Below are 26,201 nucleotides of genomic sequence, written 5' to 3' on the forward strand. Positions count from 1 at the left end.
CATCCACACTTACACATCAATCTCTTCCCCTATCCACACTTACACAGCGGTCTCCTCCTCAGTGCTGGGCAGGTTTCTGCCACACTTTGCAGACTCTGGCAGTGCTGCTGTGGCTGATGTTCCGAGAGCCCCTGCCTTCTAAACTGGGCCATTAAGAGGATCCATGTGGACAAGGGTGGAGTCCACTTTAAAGAAATGTGTTCCTAGGTCTCCCTTCTGGCTGTCCATGGCCCTGGTGATTTTTTTTTAAATAGGCCCTGTCACTGTCCGGTAGACTGTTTTAGTTTGCTTTTCTGTGGATGTGATAAAACACCAGGACTAAAAGCCAGTTGAGGAGGAAAGAGTTTATTCCATCTCACAGCTCACGTTCCACCATTCGGGGAAGTCGGGGCAGGAACTGAAGGCAGGACCTGAAACAGAGGTCATGGAAGAGTGCTGATAACTGTCTTGCTCATCACGGCTCCCTCCACCTGTCTTTTTACACCATTCAGGACCATGGGTTCCAGGAGCATCCCCACCCCAATGGGTTTGGCCCTTCCTTATCAATCATCAACTCATCAAGAAAATGCTCCACATGAGCTTGTCCACAGATCAATTTAGTGAGGACATTTTTCTCAACTTACGTTTCCTCTTTTTAAATAACTCTAGCCTGTGTCAAGTTGACAAAAATCTAGCCAGGACAAGGACTTTCTTCTCCGATATCAGCCTGGACTCCCCTGGGCTGTCCACCCCATCCCTGCAGCACGCACGGTGAGTCTGCTTTTTTCTAGGTCCTGGGGCAGAGCTGCGCTTGTTTTCCTTTTCGTCACTGAGTTCCTGGTTCTAGATGTAAAGTTCCTCCCTGAAGAAGCCCTGTTCTCTAGTGACAGAGCTCCTGATCTCTCCAGGACGCTTGCTACAGAGTTGTAAGGAGCAAGCTGATGCCTTAGCTAGTGCCGCCAGCCATAGAGAGCCTGTTAGGACTTGGTCTTTGGCCTCAGAACCTATGCCTTTACTAACAGCTGGCTGTTCACCATGGAGCTGGGCTGCCTGCTACGCCATACCCTTGCCAGCTGGCCCTTGCCCGGTAGGAGGGCAGAAAGTGAGTGATTTATAACAAACAGAAACTCATCTCACAGTTCATGTGATTGGAAAGTTCAAGGTCAAGGGTTCGCGGAGAGCCTTGCGCTATCGCGACATGGTGGAGGATCACCGGACATTGTGTTTGTCAGAGGTAGAGGGATGGATGGATACATACATAAAAATAGATGAGAGACAGACAAACTTAACGCTGGCTCACCGAACCATTCCGTGCCCTCGACCTGCTGACTTCTCAAAGCTTCCTCTGAACACAGTTGTATTGGGAATTGAGTTCGCAACACAGGAATGTTGGCGTACATCCAAGTCGTTACAGCCTGTGTGAGGTTGCACCATCCGTTCCTAACGCACCCATCGGGACTCAGCAGGTCACAGAGCACACCGCTCTACCTGGACACACTGGGTTTGCATGACAGTACACGACAGGTCACACCGGGCTACCTGTGGCCAGAAAGAAAATTCTCACGGTTCAGCGGCTTGCACCTGCTCTGCAGGTTTAGCAGAGTCCCCAGTCCCAGGAAAGACCCACAGTAACCATACGCACAGTGCTGATGTGTATATTTATCATGTGCTTGCTTAATATTATTACCATAACAGTAATTCTTGTTATTTTATCTTATGGCTGAGCCATGTTGAGATGTCAAAGCTGTGCATGTTTAACGTATGCAATTTGACCTTTGAAGAGAACTATTAATCTGTGATTAATTATTATATATATATAATGTTTCTTGACTGTATCTACCCCGATTTCTCCATCCTATCCCCTTGACACCTCTCCGCCAACACATCCCCTTCTCATTTTCACGTTTCTGACCCTTTGTAACCCTCAAGTCTGGTCTGTGCTGCCTACTAGACTACTGACTTGTCACGTTGACTTGATATTTCCCAGGGCTCGTGCAGGTAAACGTAGCTACAGCGAGTGAGTTCCAGGAGTGCAATGGTTGTGCTGGCGATTGTTGTTTTTTGTTTGTTTTCTCTTTTCCTCTTGACACAAGCCAGAACTGTCTGGAAAGAAGGAACAGTCTATGGGATGTTTTCTTGATTAATGGTTGATGTGGGCAGTGCCATTCCTGGGCCGGTGGTCCTGGGTTCTGTAAGAAAGCAGGCTGAGCAAGCCAGGGGGAGCAAGCCAGTAAGCAGTACCCCTCCATGGCCTCTGCGTCAGCTCCTGCCTCCAGGATCTGGCTTGAATATCTGCCGTGACTTTCCTCAACGGTAGATAATGATGGAGAAGTGTAAGCCGAATAAATCCTTTCCTCCTCAAGCTGCTTTTGGTCATGATCTTTATCCCAGCACTAGCGAGCAGAGTAGGACAGTGGCCACGTCGGAGTCCAGAAGAGCAAAATTTACACCGCCAGTATTCGTCTCCAGGCGCTTTAGTAAAGCTGGGGAAATGGATGATGTGGTCCAACTCGGAGAAGGAGAGTAGAGTGGTAGGTGCCTGGGGCTGAGAAGAGAGAGAACCAGTGTGGGGGAGGAGTGCGGTGAGTGGGGGGTGGGAGGGGTAGAGGGAGGGTCTGGTCAGGGGCTCAGGAGAGGGGCAGGCAGGTGGTGGTGGGGGGTAGTGCTTGTCAAAGTTTTAGCCATAAAAGATGAATAGGTCCTAGATGTCTATGGCACCTGTAATCATCAGAACCCTGCTGCATACTTAAAACTTGACTAACAGGGTAGTTTGACACTAGATGCCTTTATATCAAAAGGTTATAATATAATACGCTGTGCCATATGTTAATAGTGAATTGATTGCTCATTTCACTGCTGCGACAAAATGTCCGAGAGCGTGTTAAGTAAGGAAAGCTTATACTGGCCCACAGTCTGAGGCTGCCATCCATCGTGGCGGGAAAAGAGAGGAAGCAGGACCATGACGCCCTCCAGGTTCCTCAGTGTTGTCCCGAGGGACAACAGGCTTTCTCTCTTTTCAAAGCTTTAAAAAAAACCCAGTTCTTGTATTGTGCATGCGTGTGTGTCTGTGTGTTTGTGTCTGTGTGTGTGTGACCACTGGAATTGAAGAGTTTTTAGGTGAACACAGGAAAATGGATGGCTGATGCCTCATTATAGCTGCACTTAGGGGATTTCAGAAACCATACCCTCCTCTCACCCCATTATAGGGCAAGGGAACCCATGAAGAGACGGGCAAGGCTTGACTGTGGTTCCTGACGTGCTGGAGGCGGGGCTGACCCCCGCATAGTTGCCTGTGCTGGCTGGCTGGACTCGTGGCCACACCAACCTTTGCTACCTTCTGTTCTCCTAACAACGGTCATCGGCAGCGGTTGGCAAATGCTTTGGCTGCCTGTGCTTATAATTCGGACATTGTCCTATTGAGCAAACACAGTTCCCCAGTGTCTTTGTCCAGAAGCTTCTTATCGTCTTTCCGGTTCCTTAATCTCATCAGGGAGCTTTGTGCAGAGGGAAGAGGAAGGCTGCTAGAGCCTCCCGCCACCTGCTCTTGTGACTTAGCCCAGATCCCTTTGGATAACCCGTCTGTGGAAGGAGTGAGGCTCCTTCTGGCTTCAGGTTTCTGGGGATAACGTGAGATGGTGTGTGTGCAGTTCCGGGCACATGCTGAACTCTGCACCATCAGGACCCAGGCCGCCTTCTTCCTCCTCTCTCGCCCATTCTTGCCTCTGAACTGCTTTCTCTCTTCCTCCCCTTCCACCTTTGACCAACGTGTCCTCCATTCCCCTGACCTACACTCGTCTCCTTGGCTCCCAACCTTGGAAATAAGAGTGAGCCATGTCGACGCAGGTCATGAGATGTAAAAGGAGTCTGGGATGGAGCTAGGTTCATTACAATTTGAAAATGACTCTGCCTCCCGAGATCCGGGACAGGCACCCAAACTACACAGAGAAACCCTGTCTTGGAAAAAAAAAAAAAAAAAAAAGAAAAAGAAAAGAAAAAGAAAAAGAAAGAAAAGAAAATGACCAGCGTCACTGATGATGATGTGTGGCGTGGACAGCACCCATTTGAATAAACCTGACCGGAGTTCTCCACTGGAAAGGCCTTGCTGGGGAGAGGCTGTGGCTGTCCGGCCACTCCGCTGCCCCTTGGCATACACGGCATGTGCTCAGGCTCTGGAAGACACTGCCTGGTTTTCGCTCACACTTCCATGTGAGTCACCCGTGTCCACGCTGTCACTCTTCTCAAAAGTTCCTCTGGGAGGCTTGGGTTGAAACAGCTGGCACTGCTCTCGGCTGCCTCTTTCATGTGACGCCTGCCTCCGACGTCCTCTATCTCTCCGTTCAGGGTGTGTCTCCACAGGTGTCTTTCCACCTGGGGAGAGTCCCTTCCAAGCTCTCTGCAAGGAGCCCCGGTGCCCATTTGTGTGAGGCATGCTGGTGTGGCCCTGGCGGGCAGTCCAGGAGACCTCCACTTTGTGCCACAGACACCACGATGCCTGCGGTGTGAGCTGTCTTGTTCCACAGCACCCACAACTGGGGAGTGTCTGGGCTTAGAGCCCAGCTCAGCTGTGGCTGGGACTCTGGGACTGTGGCCTCAGCACCTTGCCCAGCACCCGTGATAATGTTGAAGGTGACAGCTGTAGACCATCTGAGGCAGCCCCAGGGGAAACACAGGTGCTTGGAGACCCCCCCCCCCCATGCCCTTCCAGCCTGCATGTCTATTGCAGTGGTCTCCTCCTCTGGCTCATCGGACCTCACTCAGGGAGCCGCAGCCAGGAGGAGCTGCCTGTTTAAGCTTTTCTGGTTTCCTGGGCATGGTGTCCTCTGAGGGCAGGGGCCGTGTGGTGTTGGGTGGCTGAAGATCCAGACGGTCAAGGATGGTCTGTGAGACGGTGGGTGACAGCCTCCTGCAGAGATGAGCACATTAGGACATAGTTGTAACATGGCCTGCCTGCAAGAGTGCTTCCTTGCCGCCTTGGTCCTGACACTGAACTGCAAAGGCCATATCATTGTCTATTCATAACTGAGGAAATGGGGGCACAGGGCTGCTCCTAGGTGAGAAAGCCAGCACCTAAACTCTGTCGCCTCTGGGATCTGACCTTATCCACCGCGTTGTACGGCAGTGTGCCAAACACAGATAGCAAGGGTAGACCTGGGATGTGTAGAGTGCTTGCCTAGCATGCATGGAGCCCTGGGTTCTAGGCCCAGTGCTGCATAAACTGGGTGCGGTGGTGCATGCCCCGAATCTCAGTGTGCAGGAGGTTGAGGCAGAAGGATTGCCAGGAGTTTGAGTTCAGCCTGGGCTATAGAATGAGACATTCAAACAGAAAAAAAGGAAAGAAAAAAAAGAAAGAAAGAAAAGAGAAAGAATGAATGAAACCTGTTTACCTTTTAGATGTTGTTAAATGAAGAGGGAAAACTGATAAAAATGCTTTTTTATGTGTGTGTGTGTGGGGGGGGGCTGCTCTGGATCCCCCAAAAGGCTGAGATTGTTCTTCTAAAACCACAGTCAATATATGGATGCATTAACATCATAAAGGGCTTGGCTTTTCATGGCCCAAGAAGAACGGCTCCTGAGGCATGAATTTAATCTCACGTGTCTGGATCTCACTGGTCCTCTCAAAAGGACAGGGTTCCTGTACCTAGATTGTGAGTGTGGCCTGTGGTCCTGAAGGCTGCCCCAGCCTCCATCTCTCCATCTCAACCTGTGTCTTGGTGCTTATTGTGACTGCTCGGGCCTTCACGAGCCCCGGGCTGCACCAGCCACCAGAAGAGCACATGGTCCTCTGTCTGTGTCTGACCCTCTGCTATGAGGGTTCTGCAGGGGAACTCTGATTTCCTAGGAGCGGATTTTCAAGTATCCTCCATGGAGATCTGCCCTTTGCCTCGCTCTGATAGTTAGGACTCTGAGAGCTTTCCATAGAGAGCAATCATTTTAGAGTTGAGATGGCCTCCCCAGCTCAGCAGACGCCTTCATTTTATAGAAATGTTTTCAGGGAGTATCTTGTGGGCATCTGAGGCTCCCCCATGTGCCATCAGGGAACCCAGAGGTAGAACTATTGTAAAAATACCAGCCCGGGAGGCGTCCTGCGTACGATGCTGTTTGGTCCTGGTGTTGTGAGATATGCCAGGCTGGCAGCAGGTACCCAGGCCAGGAGCCCAGTGCTGTTCCCACAGTCATCATGGGTGCTCACTGTACACCTTGTGGTCACGCAGCCATGATGAGCGGTGACATTTTCCTGTAGAATGTTGATAAGAGACAACTGTTTAGATCTCTACCCCAACAGTAGTCTGTGTCTTGGTGACAGAGGTCTCCAGTGGTGAGATCTTCAGCTGTGACCAAGTGAGTGTGGCCCTTTTATGGGCCACTGATTTTACTCAAAAAAGGGAGTGGAGGGACTGGAGAGATGGCTCAGTGGTTAGGAGCACTGCCTGCTCTTCCTGAGGACCAGGGCTCAAAACCCAGCACCCACATGGCAGCTCACAACTGCATATAACTCCAGTCTCAGGAGATCCAGTGCCCTGTTCTGGCTTCCTGGTGCCCTGCATACATGTGGTGCACATATGAACATGCATACAAAATACCTATGCTCATAAATTATAAATAAATCCTAAAAAAAAAAAGCCCAAACACCAAAACAACAAACAAAATCAAGCTAGATTATTCAAACCCTGTGTTCTCCTTCCGTTCTTCTTTCTCTTTCTTGTCCTTCCTTTCCTTCTCTCCCTCCTCCTCCTCCTCTCCCTCCTCCCTGTCTCTCAGATCCTTCTGCATGATAGGCAAGAACACTATCACAGGACTAGATTCATAGCCTTTTAAGGATGTTATTTTGGATTCAATTTTAAAAGTGTGTGTGTGTGTGTGTGTGTGTGTGTGTGTGTGTGTGTGTGTGTGTGTAGGTATGTGCATGTAAGTGCAGTTGCTCACAGAGGCCAGAAGAGGGCATTGGATTCTCCTGAATCGTTACAGTCATTTGTGAGCTGCCAGATGTAGGTGCTGGGTTCTCTCCAAGAGCAGTCCATCCTCTTAACCACTGAACTCTCTCTCTAGTGCCCGTCCTTAAATTTTGACACAGGGTTTCACTAAGCTGCCTAGGTTGGTTTCCAACCACAGCTTTCCAGGTTGCTGGGAATTCAAGTCTATGTCACCAGGCCTGGCTCGGGCATTTTCTTGAAAAGAAAGTGACCCTGACGCTTCCAGATAAACAGCTCACCGTCCCCGCTGCCAATCATAAAAGTGAAGCTTTCAAATTGAAATCTGAGTTTTAGAAAACCCCTTTTCACTCCTGTGAGTTTAAGAGATTTCTAGCACACAGAGACTTCCCCCCATAAACCGGTGGCTGTGTGAGCACTATGGCTGAGCAGTGAAATGTGTCAACATTCCCCTAGATCTGCATAACTCAGTGAATCAATATTTGCCTAATGACTAACTCACAATGTGGCAAAATCATGAATGGATAAAACCAATCTATTCACAGTGCATAATGGCTAATGGATTTTAATGTCACCGTGTATAAAAATATCAGGGCTGGGGTGTGACTCAGCCTGGTATGCAGGAGGCCCCAAGTTGGGACCCCCTAACACTACATACAAATGGGTGTGGTTGTGCATGTCTGTAATCTTGGCACCTGAGAGGCAGAGGCTGGAAGATCAGAAATTCAGGGTTATCTTTGGCAACAGAGTGAGTTCAAGGCCAGCCTGGGCTATGTGAGGTCCTGTCTTAACAACGGGAACAGCAGATGAATGGATTCTGGATTGCTATTGACCTCTAAGAGACTACCGCTTGCCAGTGTTGGAGTAGTGATAAAAAAAAGTAAATCTACAAATCCCTAAAAAGCTCCATTGCCTTTTCTCAACTTGTTTGGGAAAAGTTGGGGCTTGATTTTCTTCACACACTGTAGCTAAACAGCAGAAATTTTCAGATTGACCTGAGCCAGGGATTTGCTAGTGAGTCAGATGATTAGGGGCTCTGGACAAGCATGAGCCTTCATCCTTCTGAACAGTTCCTCTTGAAATACGAAATTCATTTAAATGTGTAATGGAGTTAGTTATGGCTATGGTTGACTATTTTGGGGTGCTGGAAATTGAACCCAGGGTCTTGTACATGCTAGGCGAGTAAGCTACCACTTGGCTATACCCTTCCTCCTAGAACTCATAACAAAAACAAACAAACAAACAAACAAACAAACAAACAACCTGTTCATTTGAGATAAAGTACGTTGCTCAGGCTGGCCTTGAACTTGTGAACTTGATGTCCTGCTGTGTAGAGCTCCCAAGACTCTGGGATTATAGACCTGTGCCACCTGGCCCAGCTCCAGTTATTGTTATTGTTGTATTTTGAATCGGGGTCTCATGTATCCCAGGCCAGCCTGGAACTTATCCTGTAGGTGGGGGTACTTTTGAACGTCTGAACCTCTGTGCTCCACTTCCTGTATGCTGAGATTACAGCCACACAGCACCACACCTATTGTATACAGTACCGGAGACGTCCCGGGGCTTCACACAGTCTAGACAAGCACTCTACCAACCCAGTCACACCCCCAGCCCTTCTAATTATTATTCCGACCCAAACTGATACATATCTATTTATTTTTCTCAGCAAACACCATGAGCTACATTCCATCCGAACAAAAACCCTTTGGGCTGTTCAGTCCTTTAAAGAGCTTTATCAAGTAGTCCCGAGACCAAAACCATGGGGGAGAAGCTGCTGGCCTCAGTTTGAACACTTAGGGGACTTCCAGAAAGGCACCTGGCTACTGAGGACTTTCCAGGAGCTAAGGCAGGCCCCATCTGCTGCTAGCTGAGACCTTTCCCAGGCCCAACTTCTGCCTTTTCTGTAAACGGCCTAGGTCTGCTGGGATTTGACTCGGGGACCACTGGACCTGTCTCCTCCTTGACGAAATACAGACAAGCAAGTGCAACGTGGGTTCCGGCGTTTATTGCTGAACAGTGTGTGGATCTGAGGTTCAAAAGCATCCTGGCAGTGAGGAACACTGGTGTTATCAGGAGGCTCACGACGCTGGTGACGGGAGGAGCTGTGTTGGCAGGGCCACCATGGATCTGCTCAACCCATACCCTGCTTACCTGCACCTGCCCTCAATACAGAGCCGTCTCTCCTCTGCATGAGGCGAGGGACTCACCGCGGCACTCGGTGACATTGCTCTTCAGTGCTCCTCCAACGGCTCATTACGGTTCTCCGGACACTCTGTGAGCTCTCTTGGGTGTACAGTCGCGGTTGGCACGTGGAAGGATATCTTTGCGCCTGGTGTCAGTGACGAGTGAGAACGTGCCTGGGGAGAAGGGATAGGGTATCGGGAAATCTGTCTGTCCAGCCCCGTGCTACAGACAAGCAGGCTTTCACAGAGAAGCGCACTGAGAGCTGCATGACGGAGGGCCGGGCGTCCATGCACAGGGCACTCAGATGGACAGCCAGGTTAAGGCGGTGCAGGCGTAGGGAAGGGCACGCACACTGCCGCTTCTGTGTCCGCGTGCCGTGCCGTGCCGTGCCGAGGCTTAACTGACACTGCTGATCTCACCTCGGGTCTTGTGAAGTCCAGTGTTCTGCAGAGACTCAGAGAAGCTGGGGCACGAACTTGACATTCAAGGAAGACCAGGACCCAGGAGAGAAAAGGGGGTCAGGGCGAGCACTGGGGATTAAGGAGCAGTGGGTGACGGCAGGGAAACAGGAAGTTGGGAGGCAGGGAAACAGGAAATTGGGAGGCGCACACGTCTGTTTAATGGCAGCAAGGTGTCTTAGGGTAGGCTTGGGCTCCAGGGCGGGCGGATGGTCTTGAACGCCAGTTTCCAGTTCGGGTCCTGTGCTTTTGGCCTCGGGGAGCCACGGATTGTCTCTGAGCAAGGGACTTGGCTGTCTGAGCTCTCGACTCACACGAGGCTCTGAGAGTGACCCCAAGCAGTGACTGATGGGAAACTGTAGCTCAGGAGCCTTTGGGTGTGTCTTCATGATGGACAGCAGGGGATGAACGGTGAAGGAGAAACGCGTGTCTGTTGTTTAGAGGAGTGAGAGGCAAACAGTGGAGGAATGGATATGGCACCAAGCCTCTGGCCCGATGCCACGGCAACAAAAATATGCTGGTTTTGTTTGTTCGTTTGTTTACGCACCCTTGTGTGTAGATGGCCTTTATGAAGGACGTGTCTTCAAAAACAAAATCCAGGCATGGTGTTGCACACCTGTAATCTCAGCACAAAGGAGGCTGAGGCAGGAGGATCATGGTGAGTGCGAGGTCAGACAGGGGTACATAGCAAGATCCTGCATCAAAACAAGACTCAATCAAAGGAGACAAACAAACAGAAAACCAAGAACAGGAGCCTGCCTCTTCTTCAGCACTTAGCGTGTGGGAAGGGCGGGGGAGGGGGAAGAGCGTGTCTGAATTAGCTCACCCTGAGGACCCTGATCCTTACCTAAGAAGACTTGACGGAGGTCGAGCAGACACCAAGGTGGATGCTGAATTCAATCCCTAGCACACACATAAGAAGTCAAGTGTGGTGGTGTGTGCTTGTCATCCCAGGCCCAGGGAGGGAGGTAGAGACAGGGAAATCCCCTGGGGTTCACTCGCCAGCCAGACTACCCTAATGGGTAAGCCTCAAGTCCCATCGAGGGACCTTGTCTTGAGAAACAAGGTGAACAGCTCCGATAAATGATACCTGAGGTTGACCTCTGCCCCTTGGCATGCAGGTTGACACATGTGCACAGAGGAACATGTGTGTGCATGTACACACACACACACACAGACACACACAGACACACAGACACACAGACACACACAGACACACAGACACACACAGACACACACAGACACACACACAGAGAAGTCGGGGAGGGCTGGGATTCCTGGGGTGGATGGTAGAGCCTCAAACTAAAGACTCAGTTTCCACCTGTTCTCCGTAGACTTCCGTCTCTGCTCCAGGTCCGAGGTGGGCAGTGTCTCTTGGTCCCCATCTCAGGGATGCCACATCTGCCACTCATCCTGCATCCCTCATCCTGCATCCCTCATCCTGCATCCCCTTCCTCTGATTACGGCCAGACTCAGGCTCACCTCTCATGAGCAGACCACGGCGGGAGCAGTGGCCCTTGGCCTCTATGATGAGACTGCGGGATGACTGGGACCTCTGATTGGCTCACTTGTTCATGCTTCTTAAGTTGGCTGCTACATTGTGAGCTGTGCTGTGGGGATGTCCACACCGTAAGGAGCTCAGGTGTCTGGTCAAGAGCCGCATGAATGAGCTGAATGTTCCCTCCTCTGGTTCAGAGATGACCTCAGGTTGTCTTGACCACAGTTTATGAACATCCTGTGTGAGAGAGACCAGCTGGCTACTTCCAGACTCCTGGAACAAGGAGACCATACACACATGTTGCATCTGGCTGTTGAGTTTGGGGATGTTTGTTACCCAGCTGCCCATAACTGACACACCTGAGTTGTCCTTGCTATTTCCATCTATCGAACTTGAAGTTGGACTGTGTGGGTCTAAATGTTGGCTTTGCCATTTGCAAGCCACCTGATCTCAAGCAGGTTTAATTCTATGTGCCTCAGTCCTTTCCTCTGTAAAGTGGAACTAAGAGTAGCTGCTATGTCATGGGGTCATTGTGCAGATCCAATGAGACAGTCTGTATACATTGTCTGGGACACTGTAGCACCGAGGAAACGTTGGCCATTGTTACCACCCCTACATCTAACACAGCCTAATGCAAGGCTCTTTTGGACTCCAACCAGTGTTGGCCTCTCCTCTTCACTTGGTACCCGTGTTCTCAATGCAGAACGCTAACTTGTTCTCGGAAGGTCTCGGATGCATGGACGTCTTGACTCTGTAGGATGGCTAAAGACCCTGCAGAACCCCCAACACAGGCTAAAGACCACAGTTAAATAAAACAAGCTCATGGCAAGAGAGAGCATCTGCTGTGAGCTCATCAGGATCAGGGGTGGATATGGGGGACCTGTTGGATACTGTGGGACCAGGGCCTAGCACTGTCAAGTGCAAAGCCATCCTGTTGGATGGGATAACTAGACAGGGATCCAGTAAAGCCAATGGTGGGGAGGATGGATGTCAATTCTGGAGCGAACAGCATGAGGCGTGGGAGTGCTGGCTATGTGCTTGTTGACTAAGTGGGACACAAAGCCAGATGCTCCTAGTGGACCCCTGAAGTGGCTCTGGCTGGCATTTGGATGATGGGAAACACACTCAACAGTGTGATGGATAGAGAGAGCTGGAAGCCAGAGGAAAGGGTCTGAATGGAGAATTTGTGCACTGCCATGGAACGTCTAGCGGCTTCCACGGCCCCACAGCTGTGCTCACTGCTGGTCTGTGCATGGCTCTGCTTTCCAGCTCGCTTCTCACTGGACAGTAGCTCCCTGGGCAGGCCTTCAAGAAGATTGGCAGCAGCCAGGGGGAACAAGGACCCTGGCTGCCAGCGAGAGACACCAGCCGCTCCACCTCCTGCCACAGGGCAGAGGAAGCAGTTGCATCATCTCCTGCACTTTGGGATGCTGGAGAAGGTGAAGTGACCGGAAGGCTGGCTTGGGTCCTGCCCAATTGAGCCCCTTGGGCAGATAATAATATTTTTTAGGGTCTTGGGTTCCTAAGACCCCAACTGTCAAGTTCTTTGCAGCCCCAGAATTGCCTACTTAGCAGCCTGTGAGTACCAGCTGCAGATCCATCTACCAGCATGCATTTCCTGAGCATCAACTTTGTTCTGAGATCCCACAGGACACTGAGGGGCTGAACAAACCAAGACAGAGAGACTGTGCTCATGGCTCCCAGGATCTAGGATGATGGGTCTCTGTACAGGCAGTCCCAGCTCCTAGAATGAATGGAACTGACCAAGGACATGGATTCCTAGCTCAATGACTTGGGGTGCTCCTAGCAATTAGTTTGTAAAAGCTGGGGATGTTCTATAGTGCACAGTGTCTTGTGGCAAAGAGTGACCTTGTTCAAAATACTGGTCAGCTATGCCTTTGTGGACTCCTAGCCCAGTGGGAGAGCCAGGTGTTAATTTGCTACACAAATGAGTAGTCACACAGTACCAGGGCTGTGAAGGAAGCTCAGAGAATCAGCAGGATGATGCTAGACTCCCCCACTTTCACGCCAGCTGGGCCTGGTGAATGATGTTACCCACATCCAGGGAAGGCTTTCTACTTGTAGTTAATCCTCTCTGGAAATTTTGGAAATGCCCTCATAGACATACCCGGAAGGGTAATCTCCCAGGCATTTCTCAACCCAATCAATTGATCGTTGTGGTTAACCGTCATCTTTATCCATATGCTAAACTAGATTCTAGTCTTCTCTATTTTTGTAGAGGCCAAGGGTGGCTCAGTACCTAAAGCCATACAGCTCAACAGACTGGAGATCTGCCCAGGCCCAGCTAACTAGTGCCCAGCCCAAGAGCCTTTGCCTTAACCTTGTATTCATTCCCAGGTCATAGTTATCTGATTTTCATAGTTTTCTGGTTATCATAACCAAATACCTGACGAGAGGTTAAGGGAGAAAGGATTAATTTGGGCTGATCATTTGAAGGTAGACTTTGTCACGGTAGAGGAAGCATGGTGGCAGAACACATGACTATTTGTTCTTATCTCTGTGGACCGGGAAGCTGAGAGGGCACAGGAACTTGAGCAGGACTGTAAACCTCAAGGCCTGCCTCCCCGGTGATCCACTTCCTCCACCTAGGCCCTTGTCTCAGTTACTTTACAATGGCTGTGATAAAACACCATGACCAAGGCAACTTATAGAAGAAAGCATTTATTTTGGCTTGGGGTTTCAAGGGGCTAGAGTCCATGATGATGGAGAGAAGGAGCAGCTGAGCACTCACATTTTGATCCACAACCATGAGACAGAGAAAGTACACTGGGAGCCTTTGGAAACCTCAAAGCCCAGCCCCAGTGACACACCTCCTCCAATAAGGCCACACCTCCTAATCCTTCCCAAACTATTCTGCCAACTGTGGACCCAGTTTTCAAATATATGAGCCCATGGGGGCCATTCTCATTCAAACCACCACAGCCTCACCTCTTAAAGGTTCCCGAAACTTCTCAGAGAGCGCCACCAGCTGGTGACTAAGTGTTTTAACACATGAGCCTGTGAGGGACTTCTCACATCTAACCTGTAATGCAGCAACCTTTCTGGTCCTCTTGCCTCTGACTGAGACTGGTTACTGCCTGTTCCCGGTCCCCTGAGCAGGTAGTAAGCCTGTAAGTAGGAAAAGCCATCTGCTCTGATACGCTCTGAGTGTGAGACTTGGGTCCTCAGGGCAGTTGGACTGTTTTGCTATTCCTGCATTTGCCCTCAGTGATGAAATCGACCAAGGCAGGAGTGTTTATACCATATAAATTGGTACAAACTATAACCAGAGCTACTTTTAATTCTATTACTCCCTGGAGCTGATTGCTGCACATCTACTAGCATGCCACACCCCCAAGACCGAGGCTTCCTCAGTGGACACCTCTACCTCAGACAAGCCCCTGTCTGGATGGAATGTCAAGAGGCCTCTGGCTTCCTTGAAGGTTTCTCTTCTTCGCTATGTGTCTGGAAGTCTCCTGTCTTTCAAAGGCCATGGTGGCCGGAGCTCCTATTTGCTGGGCTCTCAGGGTCTGAGCAGCAGGAGGGAATCATGCCTGCCTACCACGGCCTTTCTTAGGTGGAGTAAACCATAGCAACCTCTGGCTCTTCCACTCCATATTGACGTAGCAGGGGCCCAGGGAGGATGGAGGGGGCCTCTCAGAGCTGATATATTCTTCTTGCTAACATGTAGTGTGAATTAAGTATGGACCTTAAGTAAGCCTTGTTTAAAGTGACAGGGGCAGCTGGGCTCTCTCCTCACTGAGAGACAGACAGGCTGTGCCATGTTCTCTTTGTAGAGCACCTGCATGTGCTGGGGTTCCCCCAGAGGCAGGCCCCCACGTTTGCTCCATCTGACAGATAAGGAAACTGAGGTGCAAAGAGGAAGTAACCTGTCACAGACAGACACTGTGAGGGGTGGTCGGGAGAGCTTCTCTGGGGGGCAGAACCTGGGCCTGGCTTCCACAGTCTTCCAGGCTTGACACAGATCAATTCCGGACCAACCTTACGTTGGGGCCCCTTGTGGGTGTCTCCATCCTCCCGACTCTCTGGAAGAAGGGGTTTCTCCACCTGCCTACGAGAGGGCAGCAGGAATGCCGCTGTCTCCATGTCTAGCCTCCCAGGTGTGTGTCAGGTCCCTGGCTTCTCTGAGGCTCACTGAGGCAACTGGAAGGGTCCCGAGGCCTGGGAATTGCTGTGTTTTGTAAGCCAAACAAAGTGAGGCCAAGCACGGGGTGGGCACCAAGGTTTCCCTTGGCCACAGACGATGCCTAGGTCTCTCGTTCCTTCACAGAAGCTCGCGATGCCCACTCCCATGTGGACTAGCTCATACATTTCCCCATTCAGCTGATGGTGAACAGTGTGCTATTTTAAGCTCACATGGAAGTATGTCTTTTTTTTTTTTTTTTTTTTAAGGACCATCTGCTATGGGCCCCAGCCCAGATGATACAGTTGGAGCCTACCCACAGCATCCTCTCCCGCCTTCAGACGGTTCCAGGAACGAGAGTGAGTCAGACGCAGCTGAAGCTCGTCCTGTTAACCCAAGCAATAGCCCAGGGGCCCAGCACAGGGGACCACCTGCTCACGGGGCAGGCGTGTGCTGAGCCTTCTCCACACAGGAAGGGAATCTCACCCTGAGCCTCATGGGCACTCACATCTGCCCCTTCCAGATGTGCCCCTTCCCTTGCCAAGGGACTGCAGACAGTCACAAGTTCAAGCACCGCTGCCGCAGCTCCTGACAAGCCTTGGCAGCTTGTCACAAAGCACGTCACCGTCACCGTGAAGCTGGGTGGCTCACAGCCTGGTCACTTCCTGCCGGGGAGGCTCTCGGAAGCCCTGCGGGATCTGCTCGGGGTGCAAAAAGAGTGGGTGCCACCAGGGACGGGGCTGCCAAGGGTGGCGTCCTGGGCAGCTGCCGACCTGGGCCACTGAGAAGGTGCTTTTCAATAACACTAGGGCCTCGCTGTGCGCTATTCAGCGACACAGCCAGGCACGGCTGTCGCTCTCCAGCTGGCTGCTCTCTCCCTTAGCGACGGATGGCTCCTTGTGAAGAGAGGCCGTTGGCACCCAGCGCACAGGGAGGGCACGGCTTACACATCTGGCTAACACATCTGGCTTACAGGCCGTGCTGTGCAGAGCTCCATGTACCAGTCCTTGGCCTGCATTTGCTCTTCTGTACCCGTCTCCTGTGGTACACATGAGTGTTAAGGAGAGCCACATATGGGAAGGGTCTGTTCTGCTGCCCGGTGATCATGTCTTGTGTAACTCTGCTCTCAGAGTCTTCTGAGAAGCTGGAGGGAGCTGGGGGTCAGAGCCTCTGGGCTTGTTGCCGTCTACATGTACTTCTTGAGCCTGGTCCCTTGCCTTAGAACAGGCCATTCCCCACCCCCCTGCAGGAACCCTCATTAAAGAGCTCATGGGTTATGGTTAATTTGATTCCATGAGTGTTTGCCCCGGCTTGGCTATGACATCACATCCACATCATTGTAGCTTTTGCCTTTGTCCGTGACCAGAGGCCAGGACTTGGCTTGGTGCGTCTCTTTGGTGCAGTCCCTTTCTCCTCCAGTGGACATGGCTCTGCCTGGATGTGCTTGTGGTGGGTGGAGCCCAGCTTCATCTTGAAGTCACAGCAGCAGTCCCCACCACGGGTCCCGGAGTCCTGTTGGGGCCCGAGCCCTTTTGGCCTTGAGTCCTGCTAGCATAACTTCCTGCTCTGGAGTCTATCTGCTGCTCCTGTAGAGCCTTGCAGTTTATCTGTGGTCAGTTTTCTCACCCATTTCCTGCCAGCTGCTACTGGTTTTCAGTCAGCTCCGAGAGCTATGGTAATTGGGAAAGTGCACAAACTACTGTCCGAGTCATTCACCAGCTGTGGTAGGCGGGACGTGGAGACTGGGGCGTACCCTGTGTAGAACAGAGCGGGGCACCTCCACCCAGCCTGGGTCTGTCCCCTGGACCTCTGTGAGCAACACAGAAAAGGCCACACACTCATTGTGAACCAAAAGCTGGTGTGTGTATACGTGTGTATGCGTGTAGCATAAGGGAATTTTTTTTTTTAATTAAAAATCTGAAGCCAGGATCAATGGTTTCATGTTTGAGAAGTCTGAGCATGGGTTCTTTGAAGGGGAACCCTAAGCTTTCTCTCTGAGGTATTAATGGGTGAGTGGGCCACGCTCTGACTAGGCCATCTGATCACACTCAAAGTTTTGTTTCTTGGCATTTCCAAAAAATGAAGAGAAGGAAATTCCCTCACTGGAGCAAATTACTCCTCCAGATTGAACACTTTGAATGTATCTGCTTGTTATTCTGTTTTCACGTTGTGAAGCAGGGGTTGGGAGTTGCCCACATTGCTGGCAATCACTACTCAAGGCTGTTTCTCTGTCCAGAGACTTCTCGGCGGCGGCGGGGGCGGCGTGGCCCTGTGTGGACAGCAGTGTCCCCTGAGGGCGGACCAAGGACTAGAGGGAGCAGTCACTGGGGAACTTGTGTAAATGGTGGGGTGTGGGAGGTGCGAGGCCAGGCCTGGCTCCCAGCATCAGGCCCAGGGCCTGGGGGATTGGGCTAGCCATCTGTCTTCTACCTAGCTCTCGGCTGGCCCTCCCCATTACATCATTAGTAGATTTGATTAATCTGTTAGAAGGTGAGGATTGTGAGCAATGAAAATGAACTACACAGTGGAGCCCACACATTTCCCGCCTCTTCTTGGGTACCAAGCTCTGGGCGAGACCTAGCCATGGATTTCCTGGCACCTGTTGTTCAAGTCCTTTGTATCAGGGTCTCTTAGCCAGCAACAGGCAGATCAAGTAAAGAGGAGGTTCCCTAAAAGAAGTGCCCCAGTCGACCATGCCTATCTGCCCCCGGTGGGGTCTGATGGAGGAAGGGGGCCATGAGGGGCTCGTTGGCATGGTTAGTGGAGGGTGTGTGCTGGTTAGTTTTAACTGTCTCTTGGACACAGCCTAGAATCCGGTAAGGGGGTGGGTCTTCAATGAGAAACCATGTAGACTGGATTGCGGGCCGGAATCTGCATTCTGGGCCCTTGGTTCTACAGAGTCAGACAGGGTTGTCCTAAGTCCCAGGGCTCCGTAGCAGGCTTCTTTCTAGCCCCAGGTTTTCTTACTGAGCAGCTCATCCTCTGCTGGTGTTGGAAGGGCAGTGTGCCAGATCACCTGGAAGCTCACAGACGCCCATGTGTGGGGTCGATGTAGGCCACCGGGTGCATGCCCAGAGACACTTGTGGAGCTGTCCCCATATCAGACGGTGTGGCCCAGGGGGAAGGTCTGGAAAGCTAGACTACTCCTGGTGTGAGCACGAATAAGACGCTTGCCTCTGGGCTCATCCTTTTCACCAGGCGCTAGGATCTATCTTTTCTGGTTCCACAAAAATCCCTTGGGCCACCTCACTGGCCAGGAAGTCATCTGCCATTGCCTGCCAGTTTCTCTCCAATCACTGGTGTGTGTGTGTGTGTGTGTGTGTGTGTGTGTGTGTGTGTGTGTGTGTATGCTTGTGTGGGCACATGTGTGGGTGTGTACATGTACTTGTGTGCATATAGATGCCACAGTAAACCTCATCTGTTTTTCCCCAGGTGCTGCTGTCTATCTTTTTAAAAATTGCTTCTCTTTCTTTCTTTTTCTTTCTCTCTCTCTCTCTCTCTCTCTCTCTCTCTCTCTCTCTCTCTCTCCCCCTCTCTCCCTCCCTCCCTCTCTCCCTCCCTTCCTCCCTTCCTTCCTTCCCTCCTTCTTTCTTTTTCTTTGAGACAAAGTTTCATGTTGTAGCCCTGACTCTCCTGGAACTCACTGTGTAAACATAGACCAGGCTGGCCTCAAACTCACAGAGATCCACCCACCTCTGCTTCCTAAATGCTGGGATTAAAGACATTAGCCATCATGCACAACTTTTTTTTTTTCTTTTCTTTTATTGAGATAGAATCTCCTACTGGCCTGGTCCTCACTGATCAGCCTAGACTAAGTGGACAGTGAGGCCGGTATCCATCTTAGACTCAGTGGACAGCGAGCCCCCGTATCCCTCCATCTTAGACTCAGTGGACAGCGAGCCAAGCTCCCCCCCCCTCCCCCGTGCGCACTGGGATTGTATGAGCGCTTCACTGCTGGGCTTTACAGTTTTTAAATGAGTGTTCTGTGGACTCGACTTAGGTCCTTGGGCTTGCTCGGTAAGCACTTGGCAGACGGAGCAGCTCCTCAGCCCCTGCGCTCCCTTCTCTAGGAAACAGGTAACTAGGAGGCCTCTGGTTGCTGGTGTTCCTGACTGCCCAGTGAGGCGCCCCTGTGCCTCTGACAGCACTGGACGAGCTTCTGCACAGCCTCCAGATGCCTCTCACTTCGAGTTTGATTCTGCCACTGTCCTGTACCCACGGGAACTTCCCTCATCAGTCTCCCATTTCAGATGCCCAGAGGGCTATGGGGAGCAGTGCAGGAAATCCAGAACTGGACCAGTGCCAGGGCTGCTGGGAATTCTGGTCCTCGCCATACATTGCCTCTTGGATTGGTATGGCATACTTCTCTTCATGAACCCAGCTTCATGATGGCGCCTCCAGGAAGCCTTCTCTAGCTCCCTTTTGTCTCGGAGTGTGGACCTTTCTTCCATCCACAGGCTGTGTTAAGGTGGGGTGATGCTGTGAGGCTCGTTCCTCCACACAGTGGGCAGGGAAGCAGGGTGCTTCCCACTTTGGGGGAGCGGGGACATGGTTGTCACTGGCAACCCCTTGTCTTTCTACAGTGTAGCATCTACGCCGAATTTGGAGTTCCTGGTCCAGAGACGGCGCAGGAGGCTGCTGGCAGTAACACAGAGCCCGGGGACATGCAGGTGCCCTTTGGGGGCCTAAAGCAGAGCAGGGCTGGGTAACAAGGGTTGGCGGGAGGGCTAGGCACAATTCCCTTTAAACGGAAGCCTGGCGGTCCTGCTTGGAGCGGGAGGTGGGGGGTGGGCACTGGGGAAGGGAGGGTCCTGGAGGACACTCTAGGCAAGTAGGGAAGGCCACACTGACCTGGTGTCAGTCAGGGGGTCTTGAAGCTAGAGTTTTCCTGTCTGGCCCACAGTCAGGACAAATCTCTGTCACCCGCCAGTCCCACAGCCGCTCAGACCCAACCAAGTAAACACAGACTTATATTGCTTACAAATTGTATGGCCGTGGCAGGCTTCTTGCTAACTGTTCTTATAGCTTAAATTAACCCATTTCTATAAATCTATACCTTGCCACGTGGTTCGTGGCTTACCGGTACTTTACATCTTCCTTGTCTCCTGCCTTCCTGTTCTTTTATTTCTCCTCTCTGTTAGTCCTGCCTATACTTCCTGCCTAGCCACAGTCAATCAGGTTTTATTTATTGACCAATCAGAGCAACACATTTGCCATACCGACCATCCCCCAGCACAGCCAAGTGCAGACCATCTCAGACACCTGCACTCAGGCCTGTGGTCCTAATCATCCTCTATGCAGACCTGCTGGGTAACGCCACGAGGAACCCGAGAACGGGCTCCCACGGGACATACAGAACATCCCACAGCAGGGTCTGGTGCTTCTGGCATGGGAACTGGGATCCCTCAGAACGTCAAGTATGGCACAAAGCATCGGGTTCTCTAGGAGCTCACTGATGACAAGGAGTCTCGGCCTCTCAGAAGGTCAGGGATAGTGTGGGGATTTAGATCTCCTGAAGGCTGGGGATGACACAAAGATTTGGGGTTCTCCAAAAGACTAGGGACCACACAGAAGCCTGAGATTGCTTAGGGAGGTTTGGGATGACACGCGGGCCTGGAGTCTCCCACGGAGATCACAGATACCATGGGGAATGCCCAGAGAGGTCAGGCTTTGATCTGGACTTTGTCCCTGGTGGTGACCGACCCATGACAGTCTTCTGACCTAGTGGGTTTCTGTTTCCTTTTCTGAGAGAACAGGGCAGTGGCATGTGCCTGCCGGGAGGGGTCTGGGGTGGGGACAAATGGGAACATTTGTACATTTTGCTTCTTGAACGTTTTCATTATCTCTGTCTTGGCTGGAATGTACCTGAAGGAAGTCTCTGGAAGAGGAGAGCAGGAGGGGATGAGGAGGCCATGACTCCCGTGTCTGGACAGTCCCTGGGCCGGGGATGGGGTCTGTGGGCAACCATTCCCTCTATAGTCTGGTAAACAGGCCTAGAGAAGCTGAGTCATGGCCCAAGAACCCAACCCTGATGCCCCCTCATGGGTGATCTTTTTTGTAGGTGACCCGATGTGTCTCCACTTTGAGCACCAGAACTGGGAGAAACTGCCTCTTCTCACGTGAGCCTAGACGCCCTTGGGAGTCAGTCATCTTGGACTACTGACCTCTGCCTTGGGTGCCCCTGGCTGCTGGGTGGGGTGAGTGCTGGGAGGTGACCCAGGCAGAACTTCATTGCACTGTTCAAATCCCCCTAACACTGGCGCCCCGCCTCGACTTGTTCCACTTTCCAAAATAGCTAATGAGGAAATTAATTTTGTCACCCAGATGAATGTAGTAAAAGCATGTCAGGGAAAGACAATTAACCTCTGCACTGATAGATCTTTCCCAAATTAATGAAATTCGTTTGTAGATGCTGAGAGATTCTGTTGAGGTGAGGACCGCTCAACCCCAGTTTCCTCCAGGCTGCGAGGAGAGGTTGGAAACAGAAAAGAAAGGGGATGGAAGAGGTGGGATGAGGGAGGGGTGGGGAGGACAGAGATGCACACACCTTGGCTTTGATATTTACGTTGTCCAGAATGTTCTCTAACAAGCTCCATACATGGAACCAGACAATAAACATCAGGCTACTTTAAAAATACAGGCTTTTCAGCCTTACCTCGACGAAGCTGCCTCCAAGCTGAACCCTGCTGGATTCCTTTTTCCTGGGGACTCCAGGTGAAAGGAGTTGCCTGGAGACCAGGGATGTGAGGTCAATCCCCAGCACCCACACCAAGTTGCTGATTGCAGAGGTGGGAGCCTGTAGTCTTTGCTGGAGGAACTGAAGTCAGAAGAATGACTGTGGGCTGCTGGTTAGCCAGCGGTGAACACTAGGTTCCTCTCTCAAAGAAAGAGGTGGAGGTTGAGGAAGACACACAGCCTCCGTCTCTGGCCTCCACAGAGGCCTTCACACATTTGCACATGTTCCCTCCACCCCACCCTCCTGAGACACACACACACACACACACACACACACACACACACACACACACACACACACACACACACACACGGTCATCTGGCTGAGTCTCTGATCACGGAGGGTCCTGTCAATCAACTCATGCATCTCTCTCAGGTCTCTCCCCTGTGGAGACCACATAGGGTTTACAGCAGCATCTAGAAGAGGCTGGGCTGATTAGACAGGACAGGACAATTGGTAGGAGAGCCAAGTTCTGGGCACACGGGTAGGCAGGGCTGATGTCGGAGGTGTCAGCAGGAGGAGAATGGAGGCCTAGTATGGATGCCACCCTTTTGGTCCTCAGAGCATCAGTTTCCACCTAGAGAGCATCCATTTAGGAAGCAGGCCCAAAGGACACCTCTCCTGAGTCTTGCAGCTTTGGAGGCGTGGGTAGACTGGCGGGAGACCTCTCAAGGGTATGTCTCCTCTATAGTATGGTTCTGGGTTCTGCTTCCTGTTAGGTGTCAAACCCAGGACAAAAGGCTGAGGTGCCAATCTAACATATCAAAGAGGATGCTGGCCACCAGGTTCCTGGAAGTAGATATTGGGGTGCATGGGGCAGGACAGATGATATTGTCATTCTCAGTGAACAGCTTGGAGGCAGCCAGGAAATGGGGGGAAAGGCTCTTTAGCCACCCAGGGCTTCTCTCTAGAAAACACAGGGCACTGACAGGAGCCAGCTAACAAGAGGGAAAAAAAAAAAAAAACAGGAACTGGAGCGTTCAAGACCTAAGATAGAGGGAGTTAAGCCTGGGCCGCCATATTGTCAACTTGCCTGGTGGAGGTCAGTGGCAGGGCTGAGAACATGCCAGCCACTTGTCTCACAAACACTGCTCACACATCGTGAGCACAGGCAAGTGGGGAAGAAGATATTAGGTGCCTGGCATCCGAGGACCAAGCTCTTACTATCTAATCTCCGTAGACAGAGTGGCAAGTGTGCGGATTGGAGGCATCGATAGCTATCACCTATCTTGAGATCCGTTAGGCGGTTGTTCACGCTTCGTGAGAAGCCTCCCCCACCCTCACGCCAGGAAATGGAAGAGATTTGTCCAAGTGTGGCCTAGGCAAGCACCTCAAGGGCCGCTCAAATAGGAGGGTCTCAGAGTGGCGTCCTGGAGCTCAGGCTAGTTGATGGGGGTCAGAGGATGGGGAACCATCAGCCTTTCAAAGGTCAACCAGGGTGATGGGGAAAGGCCTCAGCGAAGACAGAGGATGGGATCCACGTTGCCCAATGAGACCATAGAAGGGATGGGAGATGGGACCCAATGAGGGGCCGGGACACAGCAGGCTGGAGAGGGCTTGTTTGTCTCTCTGCCTTCCTTCCTTCCTTCCTTCCTTCCTTCCTTCCTTCCTTCCTTCCTTCCTTCCTTCCTTCCTTCCTTCTTCCCTCCCTCCCTCCCTCCCTCCCTCCCTCCCTCCCTCCCTCCCTCTCTCCCTCCCTTCTTTCTTTCCTTTCTTCCTTCCACCCAGCACTAAATTGGGTTGCAGATATTCTCATCCCATCTACCAAAGGTGGAGGTCAGACTGGTACAGGCCGGGCAAGCATAAACCCAAAGACAACCTCAACAGCAGCACTGAGCTCTGCCTGCCCCATGTTCTGCCCACCCCCCAGGGTTTAATCCCAGAGATGATAAGGCTGAAAGCTTGCAAGGCAGAGGAGAGTTTGGGGGGTGGGGGGGGGTGGGGAGGAAGATGAGATGAGAATGAGCCTTAGGTCTGCACGTGTTCTTGGGTTAGGGCTTTTCCAGATCCACATTTACCAGCTGCCTTTCTCTGTGCTTGGAACAAAGATTAGGCAGGCTTGCGGCTCAGTCCACGGCTTGAAGCCTGCAAGTCAGGGAGCAGAAAGATGGTTTGGGCATCCAGGGGAGGGTTAAGCATGCAAACTAGCGACCTGGTGGATTCCACCGTCAAACTCCTGGAGCCGGGTTGGTGCTGCCTTGTAATAGTGGCCCATCTTACAGGACACATGATGTCTGGAGGATGAAGGAGGAAAAGCAAGGGCGTTTACAGAGAAGGCAGAGCATGACTCAGCAAAGCAGAAGTCTTGGTCCAAAGCCACACCTCCTTTCCTTTCCTGCTGTGACACACCCCCAGAGGGTGCCCAGGAGCCAGGAGTCTAGCCTGCCCTATGGCTCCGGAGCCTTCCGTAGGGAATCCTCTGGCTTGGTCTCTCTGGAGATGGTCTAGCCTAGGGAGAGCTTTTCCCTTGCTGGTGTCTTGGATGACCCCGCAGGCCACCTTACTGAAAGGGTTAATCAGCTGCCATGCAGGGGGTGGTGACAGAGAAAAGTGGGGAAGTAACCCACATAGAAGAAGTCTCACAGCTGGGGCCCTAGTTCCTAATTCCCTTGTTGAAATGGTGCCTGAGGGCTCTTGGCCTCTGGCTCCCCTTCCACTCCGTTCTGAGAGACAAAGGTTTCCCCTCCAGACCCTTCCTCCCCACTGCTGACTCAGCTCCTTCAACAGCATGCGAGGGCTGCTGGGGGCTGGCCGCGCACTGAGTCTGGTCAGGGGTCAATTGCTTTCCCCAACTGCCTTGGCTGCTTCCTATTTAGAGACCAATGCTTCTGGAGGTCAAGCGACAAAGGGACATGCTTGCATTTATGATCAGTGGTATGATGGTGGCCCACCCAGGAGCTCTGCTGTCTGTGAGAGGCTCAAGGGTAGATAGGGACAGTCCTACCTGGGAAGGGCTATTAATGCTCCATGGTGCTTAGATCCCATCCATTGGCGGTAGAATGCAGCCAAGAGTTTTCCCTGGGGACAGAAGTGGTTCCTTAGGAGGCCTGTCCCTCTGCATGGATTCTCCAGGAGCACTTGGAGGGACTTGCAGGGACCCTGACTCCACGTGAAGGATGCCTCTGTTTATGTCTCTTCTTTGTTCCTTGCATGCAGACTTGGGCTCAGGGCTTCACTCTCCTGGTCTTGGCCTTCATTCTGGGTCCCTTTTTCTGGTTCACTTATTCCTCCAGTTCGTCCACAATCACTAGAGCCTTGAATTTACAGAACATGGTCCTGTTTTTAGATAGGGAATGCCAAGAAGGAAGCCCCCTCAATGGACAGGAGGGTGGGCTAGTTTCTAGGCTCCGTCCTCTAGAGAGGACTGTCTTCCCAACCTCATTATCACCACAGTCCTCTGCTGTGGATATCTGTATGCTGTGAATGTGTTGCTCTGATTGGTTAATAAATAAAGTGCTGATTGGCCAGTAGCGAGGCAGGAAGTATAGGTGAGACAAAGAGAGAAGAGAATTCTGGGAAGCGGAAGGCTGAGTCAGGAGACACTGTCAGCCGCTGCTACCATGAGAAGTAAGATGTAAAGTACCGGTAAAGCCACAAGCCATGTGGCAACTTATAGATGAATAGAAATGGGTTAATTTAAGATATAAGAACTAGATAGCAAGAAGCCTGAGCCATTAAGCCAAACAGTTTAAATAATATAAGCGTCTGTGTGTTTATTTGGATCTGAGTGGCCGCGGGCCCAGGGCAGGACTGGAGATAACTCCAGCTACAGTCCTCTGTAGAGAAGGGAAGTGGTTCTGGGAATCTGGAACTGGTAGGGGCTTTGAGTATACTTACTTATCATTTGTACTAGTAGAGAACTAGTACAAGCTTGAATTTGGGGCTTCAAACGTCCTAGGCAAGTACTCTCCACCTGAACTACATCCTCAGTCCTCTTTTTTTATCTTGAGATAAGAGTCTTACTAAATTACCTAGTCTGTCATTGAGCGTATTAAGTAGTCCAGGCTGGCCTTGAACTTTTGATCTTCCCACCCTAGCCTCCCAAGAGGAAAGGAGAGGTGGAGGAGATGCTGTGAGCCGCTGCCAGGAGAAGCAAGATGTGAAAATACCAGTAAGCCACGGCCACCTAGTAACTTACAGATCAATAGAAATGGGTTAAGTTATAAGAGCTAGCTAGCAAGAAGCCTGCCATAGGCCATGCAATTGGTAATTAATATTAAGCCTCTGAATGATTATTTTATAAGTGGCTCTGCGAACTTGGGGCCAGGTGAGA

The 26,201-nt window shown here is 51.5% G+C and overlaps 1 long non-coding RNA gene across 1 annotated transcript; it reads left to right on the forward strand.

The window, feature by feature from the left end:
• Positions 1–26,170, forward strand: LOC121825086 (uncharacterized). Its single transcript, XR_013047454.1, has 5 exons — positions 1–750; positions 15,462–15,551; positions 19,776–19,862; positions 21,254–21,389; positions 25,966–26,170. It is a non-coding gene; the product is annotated as an uncharacterized LOC121825086 (long non-coding RNA).
• The last annotated feature ends 31 nt before the right edge of the window (positions 26,171–26,201 follow it).

The sequence above is a fragment of the Peromyscus maniculatus genome, chromosome 22, assembly GCF_049852395.1.
Source record: "Peromyscus maniculatus bairdii isolate BWxNUB_F1_BW_parent chromosome 22, HU_Pman_BW_mat_3.1, whole genome shotgun sequence".
NCBI lineage: Eukaryota > Metazoa > Chordata > Mammalia > Rodentia > Cricetidae > Peromyscus > Peromyscus maniculatus.